General features: G+C 36.4%; 1 protein-coding gene across 4 annotated transcripts in view; it reads right to left on the reverse strand.

Moving 5' to 3' along the window:
• Window positions 1-12,155, reverse strand: part of LOC138175887 (tyrosine-protein phosphatase non-receptor type 12-like) — a 118,446-nt gene that overhangs the window by 12,671 nt on the left and 93,620 nt on the right. The gene's annotated exons all lie outside the window — the stretch shown is intronic.

A 12,155-nucleotide genomic window follows, 5' to 3' on the forward strand; every position in this document is an offset into this window, starting at 1 on the left:
AGAATCTCAAAAGCTCACTGAAGAGAATCATTCCTTCAGAATTAGATTGGAGCAAATGGAAGCTAATGAGAAATCAAGATGCTGTTAAACAGATCCAAACAAATGAAAGAATAGAAGGCAATGTAAAATATCTCACTGGAAAAATCACTGACCTGGAAAACAGATCCAGGAGAGATAATTTAAAAATTACTGGACTACCTGAAAGCCACGATCAAAAAAAGACCTTAGAAATCATCCTCCAAAAAATTCTCAAGGAATATTGCCCTGATTGATGTTTTAGAACCAGAAGGCAAAATAGAGGTTGAAAGACTCCACCAATCACCTCCTGAAAAAGATACCAAAAAGAAAACTCCTAGGAATATTATAGCCAGGTTCCAGAATTCCCAGATCAAAGAGAGAATATTACAAGCAGCCAGGAAGAAACAATTTGAATATTGTGGAAATACAATCAGGATAACCCCAGGATCTGGCAGCTTCTACACTGAGGGATCGAAGGGCCTGGAATATGATATTCTGGAGGTCAAATGAGCTGGGATTAAAACCAAGAATCACCTACCCAGCAAAACTGAGTATCATGTTTCAGGGGAAAATATGGTCATTCAGTGGAAGAGAGGACTTTCAAGCATTCTTGATGAAAAAACCAGAGTTGAATAGAAAATCTGACATTAAGATACAAGAAGCAAGAGAAGCTTAAGAAGGTAAACAGGGAAAAGAAATCATAAGGAACTTATCAAAGTTGAACTATTAACATTGCTACATGGAAAAACGATAATTGTCACTGATAAAACTTTCCTCAGTATGAAAATAGAATTTTTATATATATATATATATATGCATATACATATATATATGGCTATATCAGAGGGTATAAGGCATATGAATACATATGTGAATGTGTGTGTATATGTTTACAGGTATACACAGATAGAGGGCACAGGTCCAATTTAATAGGAAGGGATGATACTTAAAAGGTGAAATTAAGAGGTGAGAGAGGAATATAATGAGAGGAGATGGGGAAAGACAGAATAGGGTAAACTATCTCACATAGAAGAGGCAAGGGGAAATGGTTACAATGGAGGGGAAGAACAGGAAGTCAAAAAGGGAATGGGTCAACCTTATTCTGATTGAATTTGGCTTAGGGAGGGAATGACATACACACTAAATAGGGTATCTCACCCTACAGGAGAGTAGGGGGGAAGGGGATGAGAGGGGGGGATAATGGAAGGGAGGGCAGGCTGGGGTGGGGGAGGAGTTGGAAGCACCCACTTTTAAAAAGGGATGGGATCAAAGTAGAGAATAGAACAAGTGGGAGGTGGGATAGGAGGGAGGGAAATATAGTCAGTCTTTTACAATATATCTACTATGTTAATATTTTGCATTAGCTACACATGTACAACCTATACTGAACTGCTTTTCTTCCTAGTAGGGGTGGGTGACAAGGAAGGAAGGGAATGAATCTGGAATTCAAAGTTTTAAAATCAAATGTTTAAAATTACATATATACTATTATCATTACTATTTTACATGCAATTGGGAAATAAGATATACAGGCACTGGGACATAGAGATCCACCATGCCCTACTGGAAAAGTCAAAAGGGGTATGGGAGAAGTTATGGGAGAGAGCAGATTGGAGGAGGGGATATCCTGTGGAATTGCTATTTTGGGGTGGTGGGTAGGGGAAAAACGGGGAGAAAATTTGTAACTCAAAATATGGCGGAAATGAATGATGTAAATCAGAAGTTAATAAAGCATTTGAAAAATGGAAAAAAAAAAAAAGAAAAAGAAATCATCCAGAAAAATCTGCTGATACTCTAGAACCAGAGAGTAAAAAAGAAATTGTAAGAATTCAACAATCACCTTCTGAAAGAGATCCCAAAATGAAAACTCCTACAAATATTGTGGCTAAATTCCAGGGCTTCCAGATCAAGGAGAAAATATTGCAAACAGCCAGAAAGAAACAATTCAAGTAAAATGAAAACATTGCACTGTTGGTGGAGTTGTGAACTAATTCAGTCATTCTACTGAGCAATTTGGAACTAGGTCCACCAAAGGGCTATAAAAACCACACATACCCTCTGACCTTGCAATATCACTACTAGGTCTGTGTCCAAGAGATTTAAAAAAAAAAAAAAAGGAAAAGGACCTATATGTACAAAAATATTTATAGCAGCTTTTTTCTGGTGGCAAATTGGAAATTGAAATGATGCTCATCAATTGGGGAAAAGTTGAACAAATTATGGTATATGATGATGATGGAATACTATTGTGCTATAAGAAATGACGAACAGAATGCTATCAGAATAACCTGGAAAGACTTACATGAGTTGATGCAAAGTGAAATGTACTGTGTACGAAGTAATAGCAATATGGTAAGATGACCAGCTGTGACTGATTTAGCTATTCTCAGCAGTAAAATAATCCAAAACAAATTTTAAGGACTTATGATGAATCCCTAGAGAAAGAACTAATGGTGTATGAATAAAGACTGACGTATACATTTTTAAGCTTTATTTTCCCTTGCGGGGAGAGGGGAAAAGGAGTCTATGTTTTCTTTCACAACATGACTAATATGAAAATGTTTTGCATGACTTAAAAAAAAAAGGAATTCTACAATCCAGGGAATATGTCTTTAAAGTTGATTTCATGTAGCTGAGAAGATAACAGCCTTTTCTAAAAAAGAAATGCCTTGGTCAACAAGAAACAATAGACTCCCTCCCTTGGGGATTTTTTTTTCACTTTGTAAAAGTATAGCCCTTTGAATATGTGTTTAACTCCCACCAAAAATTATGAATGATTGCCTTCCTATTCTATCTCATCTTCATGTTTCATGCAGTCTAGTTTTGCCAATCAGAGTTGCAATGGACTAGCTTACAAAAAGGCAGGGCTGGCCTGGATGATATTACCCTTAAAAGTTACACATAACCCATCTTCTCTTAGTAGCCATTAATAACTGTCATTCTTAGATGTGTCCATACCTTGTCTGAAACCATTTACAATATAACACAAAACAAAGAAAAATACATAATTATTCTCCATCAAGGGCAGCTAGGTGGCACCATGAATAGAGCACCGGCCCTGAAGTCAGGAGCACCTGAGTTCAAATCTGGCCTCAGACACTTAACACAAAAACTAGCTGTGTGACTTTGAGCAAGTCACTTAACCCCAATTGCCCTCAAAAAAAAAAATGTATTTTCAACGTTTGGTAGGCCCCTTCAAACTCTGCAATGGTGGTAATAGAAAAAGGGGCAGAGGGTACAAAAAAAATTATACATTTTTTAGGCAATTAATAAACATTAATTTAGGTGTCTGTCAAAAAAGAGACCCAATAGAAATCCCTTCTTTTACTAGAAGTTTTCCCTTTTAATTCTAGTGCCTTCCTTCTGCTAATTATTTCCTATTTATACTGCATATAGCTTTTTTGGTATGCATTTGTTTACATGCAATCAGTTAATTACAATATAAATTATAAGCTCCTAAAAGGCAGGAGCTGTCTTTCACCTCTTTTTTGTATCCCCAGGGCCTAGCACAGTCCTAACACAGATTAGGTGCTTAATGTTTGTTAGTTGATTGCTTCCATATCTAGTAATTCAACTGAAACTATTCTCTTCAAAGTTACTAGTGATTTCTTAACTGCCAAGTCCAATGGCCTTTTCTCTTGCCCACTTATTTTTTCTGATCTTCATATTCCTCAGTCTTCTTTTTTGTTTCATTGCCCATGTCTTATACTCTAGCCCTGGGTATCTCCAAAGATCTATCCTTGTGCTTCTCACCATATTTGATCTCAGTGAGCTCATAAAGCTACTATGGGATTGAATCACCTCTGTATTCCCAGAGTCCAGGGTTGAGCTTGAGTTCCATATCATCAGTTACTTATTAAATATTTCCAGTTGTATGGCCCACAAGCATCACAAATATAACACATCCAAAAGAGAACTCATGAAAACCTCAACTCTCTTATTTTCTGTGGAGGACACCACTACTAGTTATTTGTGTTTACAACCCAAGAATCATACTTGACTCTTCTCCTTCCTCCTCCCATATTCAATCTATTACCAAGTCTTGCTAATTCTAACTTGATAACTTTATCTCTATCCTCTTCTCCACTTTTCCCATGGCTACCACTCTAGCTCAGGTCATCATCAATTCTAGTCTGGATGAGTACAATAATCCCCCTGACCCAGAGAGTCAAATTCCTTTCAAATTCCACCCTCCACACAGCTACCAAACTGATATTTCTAAAACACAAGTCTGGCCATAACATCCCCCTGCTCCTCCAGTGAGGCTTCATCAAGGACAAGATGCCAACTTTTATGCTGGGAATTTATTACATTTTAGCTACACTGGCCTGCCTACTTGCTGTTTTTTTGTAACTGATATTCCATTCTTGTGTTTCTATGCCTTTGTAAGAGAATGTCCCCCATGCCTGGAACATACTCTCTTCTCTGCCTCAGAATCCAGCTTCCTTCAAAATTAATTTCCTGCACTTTCAGAGTCCTCTAGCAGTTAACACCATTAATTTGTATATATTTTGCATTAGTTTTCATGTGTACAGACTGTTCTTTCCCCCAACAGAAAGGAAGCTCCTATTGGGAGGAACGGTTTTGTTTTTGTCTTTGTCTCCATAGAACCCAGCAGAGTTCCGCTCCTATTAGATGCTTGTTGATTTATAGATTTACCATGTTTATTAAGTTTATTTTGGGATTCAGAGGAGATAGAAGCAGGTTATGTGAAATGAAAACGTCAAATGCAAGATTCTTTCAAAAATAATCTATAGATAAGTTTTATGCTTTCATAAATAGTTCTTTTTCTTTTGCTCATAGTTGATGATTGTTGAGTACAGAATTACAAAATAAAATGTGAAAAAAATTTTCTTTTTCATTGACCAAATTTTGAGTGGTAGTTACAAACTAAAAGCTGAAGATTTTTTTTATGCTTTTCTGCCTTAATTTTTGGTCTGATAAGCTGAATTAAAAACCTTTATTCTTCTGTCATTTTCAATGCATAATAACAATGTTTTCACTTGATCTAATATTTCCAACTATCCAGCTTATTATTACTATGCATATAGAATCATCAGAAATCAACTATCCACTCCAAATGTTTAAGTTTTTCCATGCTCTAAAGAATGGCATGAGGAAGAAGATACCATTTGAAGCTTAAAAATATAGAAGGGCTCTCACCCAATACCTTTTTTTCCCTTCATTTCCAAGGTTATTTTTCAACATTAAAATAATATTAAAGAAACTAGAAGGAAAAAAACATCTAGCTTACAACACTTAAAGACATTTAATACTGTTTTAGAGAATGCTTATATTTTTATTCCACATAAAATCACAAACCCTCAACCTCAGTCATCCCACAATATGGTAAAATATTAATTTACTGTATAAGTTACCTGACCTCAGTCCAGACAGAACAGTCATGGTATTCGTTAAAAGAGTAACCCATATGTTTTTTATAGGCCTTATTATTAAAAAGACAACACAAAAGGAATTGTTTTGTTCACTAAATTCTCAATTTGTTCTACAAACCTTGACTTGACTTCTCTTTTACCAGCAGGATTGAGTAGAAGAATATGTGTGTGGTTACAGGAACAGTTTAAGGTAATGCTAGTGTCAGGTAAAACTAGGATTACACAGACCCATGAGATATTTTTTTAAATGGAACATTAATTTAATTGACATGTATAAAATTTTCCTGTCTTTTGTGCTAAAAAGCCTTACTTTCAGGTCATATCTTTTGTTTCCAGAATAAAAATCTCATAATAATTATCAGCAGGAATTTGTATGAGATCCTTTAAAAGTCTTTATCCAGTTATCCAGGTCTATTTACTGTTCACTCAAGTCTTCTACACACTTAACAAACCACGTTCATATACTCTGATTTTTTTTAATTTTTAATTTATCTTTAGTTTTCAACATTCATTTCCATAAGATTTTGAGTTACAAATTTTCTCCCCATCTTTCCCCTACCCCACCCCAAGACAGAAAGCCTACTGAATACCCCTTTCCCCCAATTTGCTCTCATGTCCTCCCCCATACCCTATCTAACTTTCTAGCAGGCAAGATGGATTTCTATACCCCAGTGCCTATATATCTTATTTCCCAGTTACATGTAAAAAAAAAATTTTTAACATTTGTTTTTAAAACTTTGATTTTCCCTCCTCAACCACCCCCACTGGGAAGATAAACAATTCAACATAGGTTGTACATGTGTAGCTACGCAAAACGTTTCCATAGTAATTATATTGTGAAAGATTAACTCTATTTTCCTCCATCCTGTCCCACCCCCCACTTAATCTATTTTCTACTTTGACCCTGTCCCTTTTCAAAAGTGTGTGCTTCTATCTACCCTCTCCCCCAATCTGTCCTCCCTTCTATCATCCCCCCTCTTACCCCCTACCCCCCTATTTCCCTCTAGGGTAAGATACCCAAATGAGTGTGCATGTTATTCCCTTCTTAAGCCAAATTTAACGAGTAAGGTTAACCCATTCCCTTTCACTTTCCTGCTCTTCCCCTCCTTTCTAACAGTTTTCTCTTGCCTCTTTTATATGAGATAATTTACCCTATTCTATCTTTCCCCTTCTTTTCTCATTATATTCCTCTCACCTCTTAATTTTTTTTTAGATATCATCCCTTCCTATTAAACTGATCCTGTGCCCTCTATGTATATATGTACACACATATACATACACACATCTGTATTTATACACACATGCACCCTCCTATACATACATACATACATACATACATATACACACACACATATATATTCCCTTCAACTATCTTCACACTGAGATACTCTGGTATTTTTTAACCATTTAATTTTGTAAATCACAATTCTCACAGTTGACAGTTTTTTGTATGAAATTTGTCTTGCTCTCATTAATTCTAAATGTTCCTTGTCTAAATGAGATATAGTTTTAAAAATGTATCAAAAACTGTCCAATAACTTTTCCATGCATATCACATTCCTATTTCTAGTATTTTCCCTTTATTTCAATCCCCAATCTTCTTTACTCAAAGAATAATATTTTTCTGTTCAAAATTCTCCAAAAGTGGTACTTTCTCTATAACTTAATAGTCTCAGAGAGTTGGCTGAGACACTGTGAGGTTAAGTGATTTGCCCAGGGTCACAGAGCCAACACGAGTCTTTCTATGGGGACATACTCTAATACTGTTGGGATGGAATGTGCAGAAACATTATCTACAACTTGTATGCAAGTTGAATATGCCTTGACACATTATTAACATGATAATCTCAAAGAAGTAAGGTTTGAGGATTCCAAGTTTTACCTTTAAAGAGGAGACAATGATTATCTTATGTATGTTTACAATAGAGGAAATCTGATATAGCACTTTGTTAAATCATAGATATGTACTCTGTACATCTATAGTAGTCAGTCTGGAAATGAAATCAGAACACAGCATTTGGAAGAGATGGTTTAGCCTTGGTAAAAAATTAGTTTCTTTGAGCTTGAATCCAGGATCTTGGCATTTGTAGTGATTGCAGATACAGGACTACAGAATGCCACCAAGGGAGGAAAGGGGAGTGGGGGGTGGAGGTGGGGGTAGAGAAAGAATGTTAAGCTTCAAAGCAAAGACATCCATCATCCATAACAATTAGCAGCTTTGCATGAAAATGAAACTTGTTTGCACCCTGAAGCAACGATTATGATACTTTTCTGTACTGTTAAAATACTTCATTGTAAAAATTTAGTGAACTTTCTTAATCACAACATGGGGGAAAAAACCATTTAGCCATTGTATATTGAATTTTGAAAGACCTGAGAATCAGATCAACACCCCTTATCTACTTTTAAAACCAGTAATAAGTCAAGCTAATTTGCATATTAAAGACTTGAATATTAATAAGGGAAAAAGTTGTCAATTAAGTGGGAACTGGCTGATAACCAAAAGAAAAATTCTCACCTAAACCATAGATTTTCAATATAGCAAATTATTGGATTTTAATTATTAATTAAGAGTGCAGGTGTCAGGTCCACGCAATATACTTAGGTTATGCCTAAAATAGATGGAGTTATGCTGCATTCATCTAAATAATAAAACTGAACATCAAGCATCACACAAGTAGAGAACGGCTATCTGACATAGGTATCAAGTCTTCATCATGTAAGCATCAGATTATGTTTAGTCATAAAGCAGCCAAGATGTAACTGATTGAATTTATGAGAGGATAAAGTACAAGTTAGAAAATATTCCTAAATAAAGGACATTAGCAATTTTTCAACTGTCTTCATTTTTAAGTAGTAAAAGAATAATAAAATGAGTTAACATCTTGAACTACTTTCAATTATTTAAACCATAGAAAACTCCTCTTTGTTCTTTATTTGGTTTAAAAAATGTACTTATGAATGTTTTTAGGGATATGAAAAGTTTTTCCCTAATATTACAATTAAGAGATGTATGTTACAGCAACACACAAATACTCTAACCTTAATTCTAGTTAAAAAATAAAAGCCATAATTTGTTGTTGTTGTTTTTAAAGAATACATGCTAAGGGGCAGTTAGGTGATGCAGTGTGAATGGAGCACCAGCCCTGGAGTCAGGAGGCCCCAAGTTCAAATTTGACCTCAGACACTTAACATTTGCTAGCTGTGTGGCCTTGGGCAAGTCACTTGGCCCCAACTGCCCTGCCTTCCCCCTCCAAAAAGACCCAAAAAAAAAAAAAAAGGAATACATACTAAAAAAAAAAAATTGTCAACTGAAGAATAATCAAAATATTTGTCAGTTCTTGTTACATAATTTTACATCAGAATTTTCATGCTATATCATTAATGAGATAAAAATGCTAATCATACTAATTCTGCATCTAAGAGAATCTTTAAAAGGAAGGGGAGAGGAAGCATTTATTCACTGCCTATAGTGCCAGACATATTTATTAAATGCCACAGTGCTAGGTACTCTGCTAAGCACCTTAGAAATATCATCTAATTTGATCATCAAGCCAACCCTAGGGGACTGGTGCTGTTATTACCTTCTTTTTACAGTTGAGGAACCTGAGGCAGACAGCAATGAAGTGCCTTACCCAAGGTCACACAACTATTAAGTATCTGAGGTCACATTTGAACATGGGTCTTCCTGACTCCAGGCCTAGCATTCTATCTATTTGACTACCTAACTGCTGGGCTTGGAAATCATTAAACCATTGCACAGGCAAGTTGAGAACACCTTTCTTTTTTGTCATATATAGGTAAGATTGCAAGGCAATGCAGAGCAAATGCCAGTAGGGAAGGAGGGTTGTACTCTGTGAGAGCTGCCAAATTTCCAGCATAAATGGGACTATTTCAAGGGTTAAAGTAGAGAATTTTATAATACTATGAAAATGCAGACCTAGAAGATAACAAGACTAGGAAAAGCAGAGGATATAGTAGTGCTAAGTTGGGTATTTATTTATTAAAGCAGGTTGAATAGAGGGGAGAAGAGCTTCAAATTGAACCAAAGAGATAACTCTTAATTACAGATCCTTGCTAGCTCCAATTCATCTGAGTGCTTGGCATCCTATTATGTCAACTTATTCAGAATTGTGAACTATAAAGTAGATTTATATCTTATGTGAGGGTTAAGTCCTAAGGTCAGCATATAAAGTAAAAATCTGTTAAAATAACATCTGAAAATCCTTTTAAATGGTAAGCTTTGAATTCTTTCTTATCAAAACCTTGTCCACCTCAGTTCAGAGGTCTGGAGCATGGAAAACCCAAGAGCCTCTTCTTCTCCCATAAGCCAACTGCCACACTGGGAAGGATAAAGCACTAAGCAAAAAAGTTTAAACTGTGGGAAGGACTCCTAGTGTTGACATCAAACACACATGTGCGCACTCAAACACACACACATACTCCCATCCCCAACATCTCCAAACTTCTAACCAGCTCCCATTTTTTCCTTTCTCCCACTCTGTGACAAAGAGGTGGGCCACCCTTGAGCTTGATCCCATGCTCTTAATCTTCTCCAACAGACTGCATTTTTAGTCAGTCATCCTCACCCCCCTCTATCTTTTGAATCTTCAACATCACCTTCTCTACTAGTTCATTCCTATCTTCAAACATGACTAAATTTCCCTTAAACTTAAAAAAAAAAAAAAAGCAGGGGCGGCCAGGTGGCGCAGTGAGTAAGAGTGCCGGCCCCAGCATCGGGAGACCCAGGATTGGTTCCGGCCTCAGATACTTGGCACCCACACAAAATAACTGGCCATGTAACCTTGAGCAAGTTACTTAACCCCAATTGCTTTAAAAAAAAAATTCACCAGACCCTAATTTCCTTCTCTTCAAGATATTATTCTATTTTCTCCTCACTTCTCAGTCAAACCCCATGAAAGAGTCATTCATTCTCACTGCTGTCAATTTCCATCCTCTCCTTAACTGGTTTTCTAATCTGGCTTCCAATTTCATTCACCTGAAACTGCTTTTTCCAAAATCTATGATTTCTTAATTGACAAATGACATTGCTCACAACCCTCTTTATCTTGGATAGTTTCTCCTTTCTGGGTTTTCTTAACTCTGCCCTTCTGATGCTCAGAGGCCTTTTTGCTGGCTAATCACTCAAATCATACCCCAGTTCCTCTTCTTTTTTCCTTCTGTCTACATTATCTCTCTGGTAACCAAATCGGCTCTCATGACTATCAACTCTATGTTGTAACTCGGACCTATTCATCCATCCCCAGTGTCTACCATGATCCGCAGGTCTATATCACCAAATTGGGGTGGGGGGAGGGAGAGGGGAGAGAAGAGGAGAGAAATCCTTTGTTATGATTATGCATACTTAAGCAAAACAAATTCCCAGATTGGCCAAGTTCAAAATATACATGACTCCTGCATCTTGAATCCATCACCTTTCTGTCAGGACCACATTACCAACTGCCTCCTGGACATTTCAAACTGGATGTCCTGAAGACTTCTTAAACTCAACATGTCTAAAACTGAATTTGTTATCTTTCACTCAAACCTTCCTGTCTTCCAAATTTCCCTATTTCTGTAGAGAGGGCACTACCATCTTTCCAGTCCCATATCCTCAACTCCTGTCTCTCTTGAATGTATATTCATATCAGTTGTCAAATTCTACTTCATAGCATCTTTTGCATCTGATCCTTTCTTTCTATTTACAGCTACCACTTCAATCTAGTTTCTCATCTATTGCTTAGAATTATTTCAAAAGCCTCTTAATTTGTCTCCCTACTTCCAAGTGTCTCAGCACTCCAATCCATCTATATAATGCTACCAAAGCATTTTCCTTAAGCAGAGCTCATCATGTGACTCCCTCCCCTACTCAATCAATTCCAGCAGCTTCCTATTGTGTCTAAAATAAAATATACATTTTTATTGCTATCTATTGTTTTTACATAGTCTTAAACTTGATTTCTGCCCTGCTCCAACTTATCTTTGCAGTCTCAATGGACGTTACATTCCCAGTTCTCTAATCCAGAAAAACCGGCCTTCACTCTTGCTCATTCCAGATATGTCTCCATGCCTTTCTATTGGCTGTCCCACAGGATCATAATGCAATTCCTCCTTATTTCTTCCTCACAGAATTCTGCTCTTCTTTTACAGTGTAGCTAAAGCATCTGTATGAAGCCTTTCTTGCTCAAAAAACTGCCTTGAATTTTAACTACTTTGTACATATTTGCATTTATTCACTTCATGCTGTATTTGTTCACTTTCTCCTATATCTATTTTTATATGTATTTTTATCTCTTCCATTAGAATGTAAATTTCTTGCCAGCAGGGACATTAATATTTTTTCTGTTTGTATTCCCATTAGAACAATGCCTGGCACATAGTAGTTAACACCTCTGTATTATGTTAGATCCCTGGCCAGTAACCAATAAATAAGCATATTAGAGAACAATTTTGGCATTCTTTCTACATATGAAATAAGGCAAAAAGGATGCTGCAGTTATATGAAATAGCTGCTCCTATTTGAGAGACGCAATAAAGGAATTGGCAGAATTGGGTCTTATTTTGGGTCCAAAGGGAAAAAATACTGGTTTCGTGGGAGACTGATCCACCCATATGTCAATGCTCATGATGAATATTATTAGCAAAAAGATAGTAGTAGTAACAGTAAATTGTGGCCATCAGTTGGATATGCACAGTGAGGGAAAGTGAGAAGTGGAAGATAAATGCTGCTGTATACCACTG

This window comes from Petaurus breviceps, unplaced genomic scaffold (genome assembly GCF_028583685.1).
Source record: "Petaurus breviceps papuanus isolate PSGF00001 unplaced genomic scaffold, PetGlider_PUasm1.0 79, whole genome shotgun sequence".
NCBI classification, from domain to species: domain Eukaryota; kingdom Metazoa; phylum Chordata; class Mammalia; order Diprotodontia; family Petauridae; genus Petaurus; species Petaurus breviceps.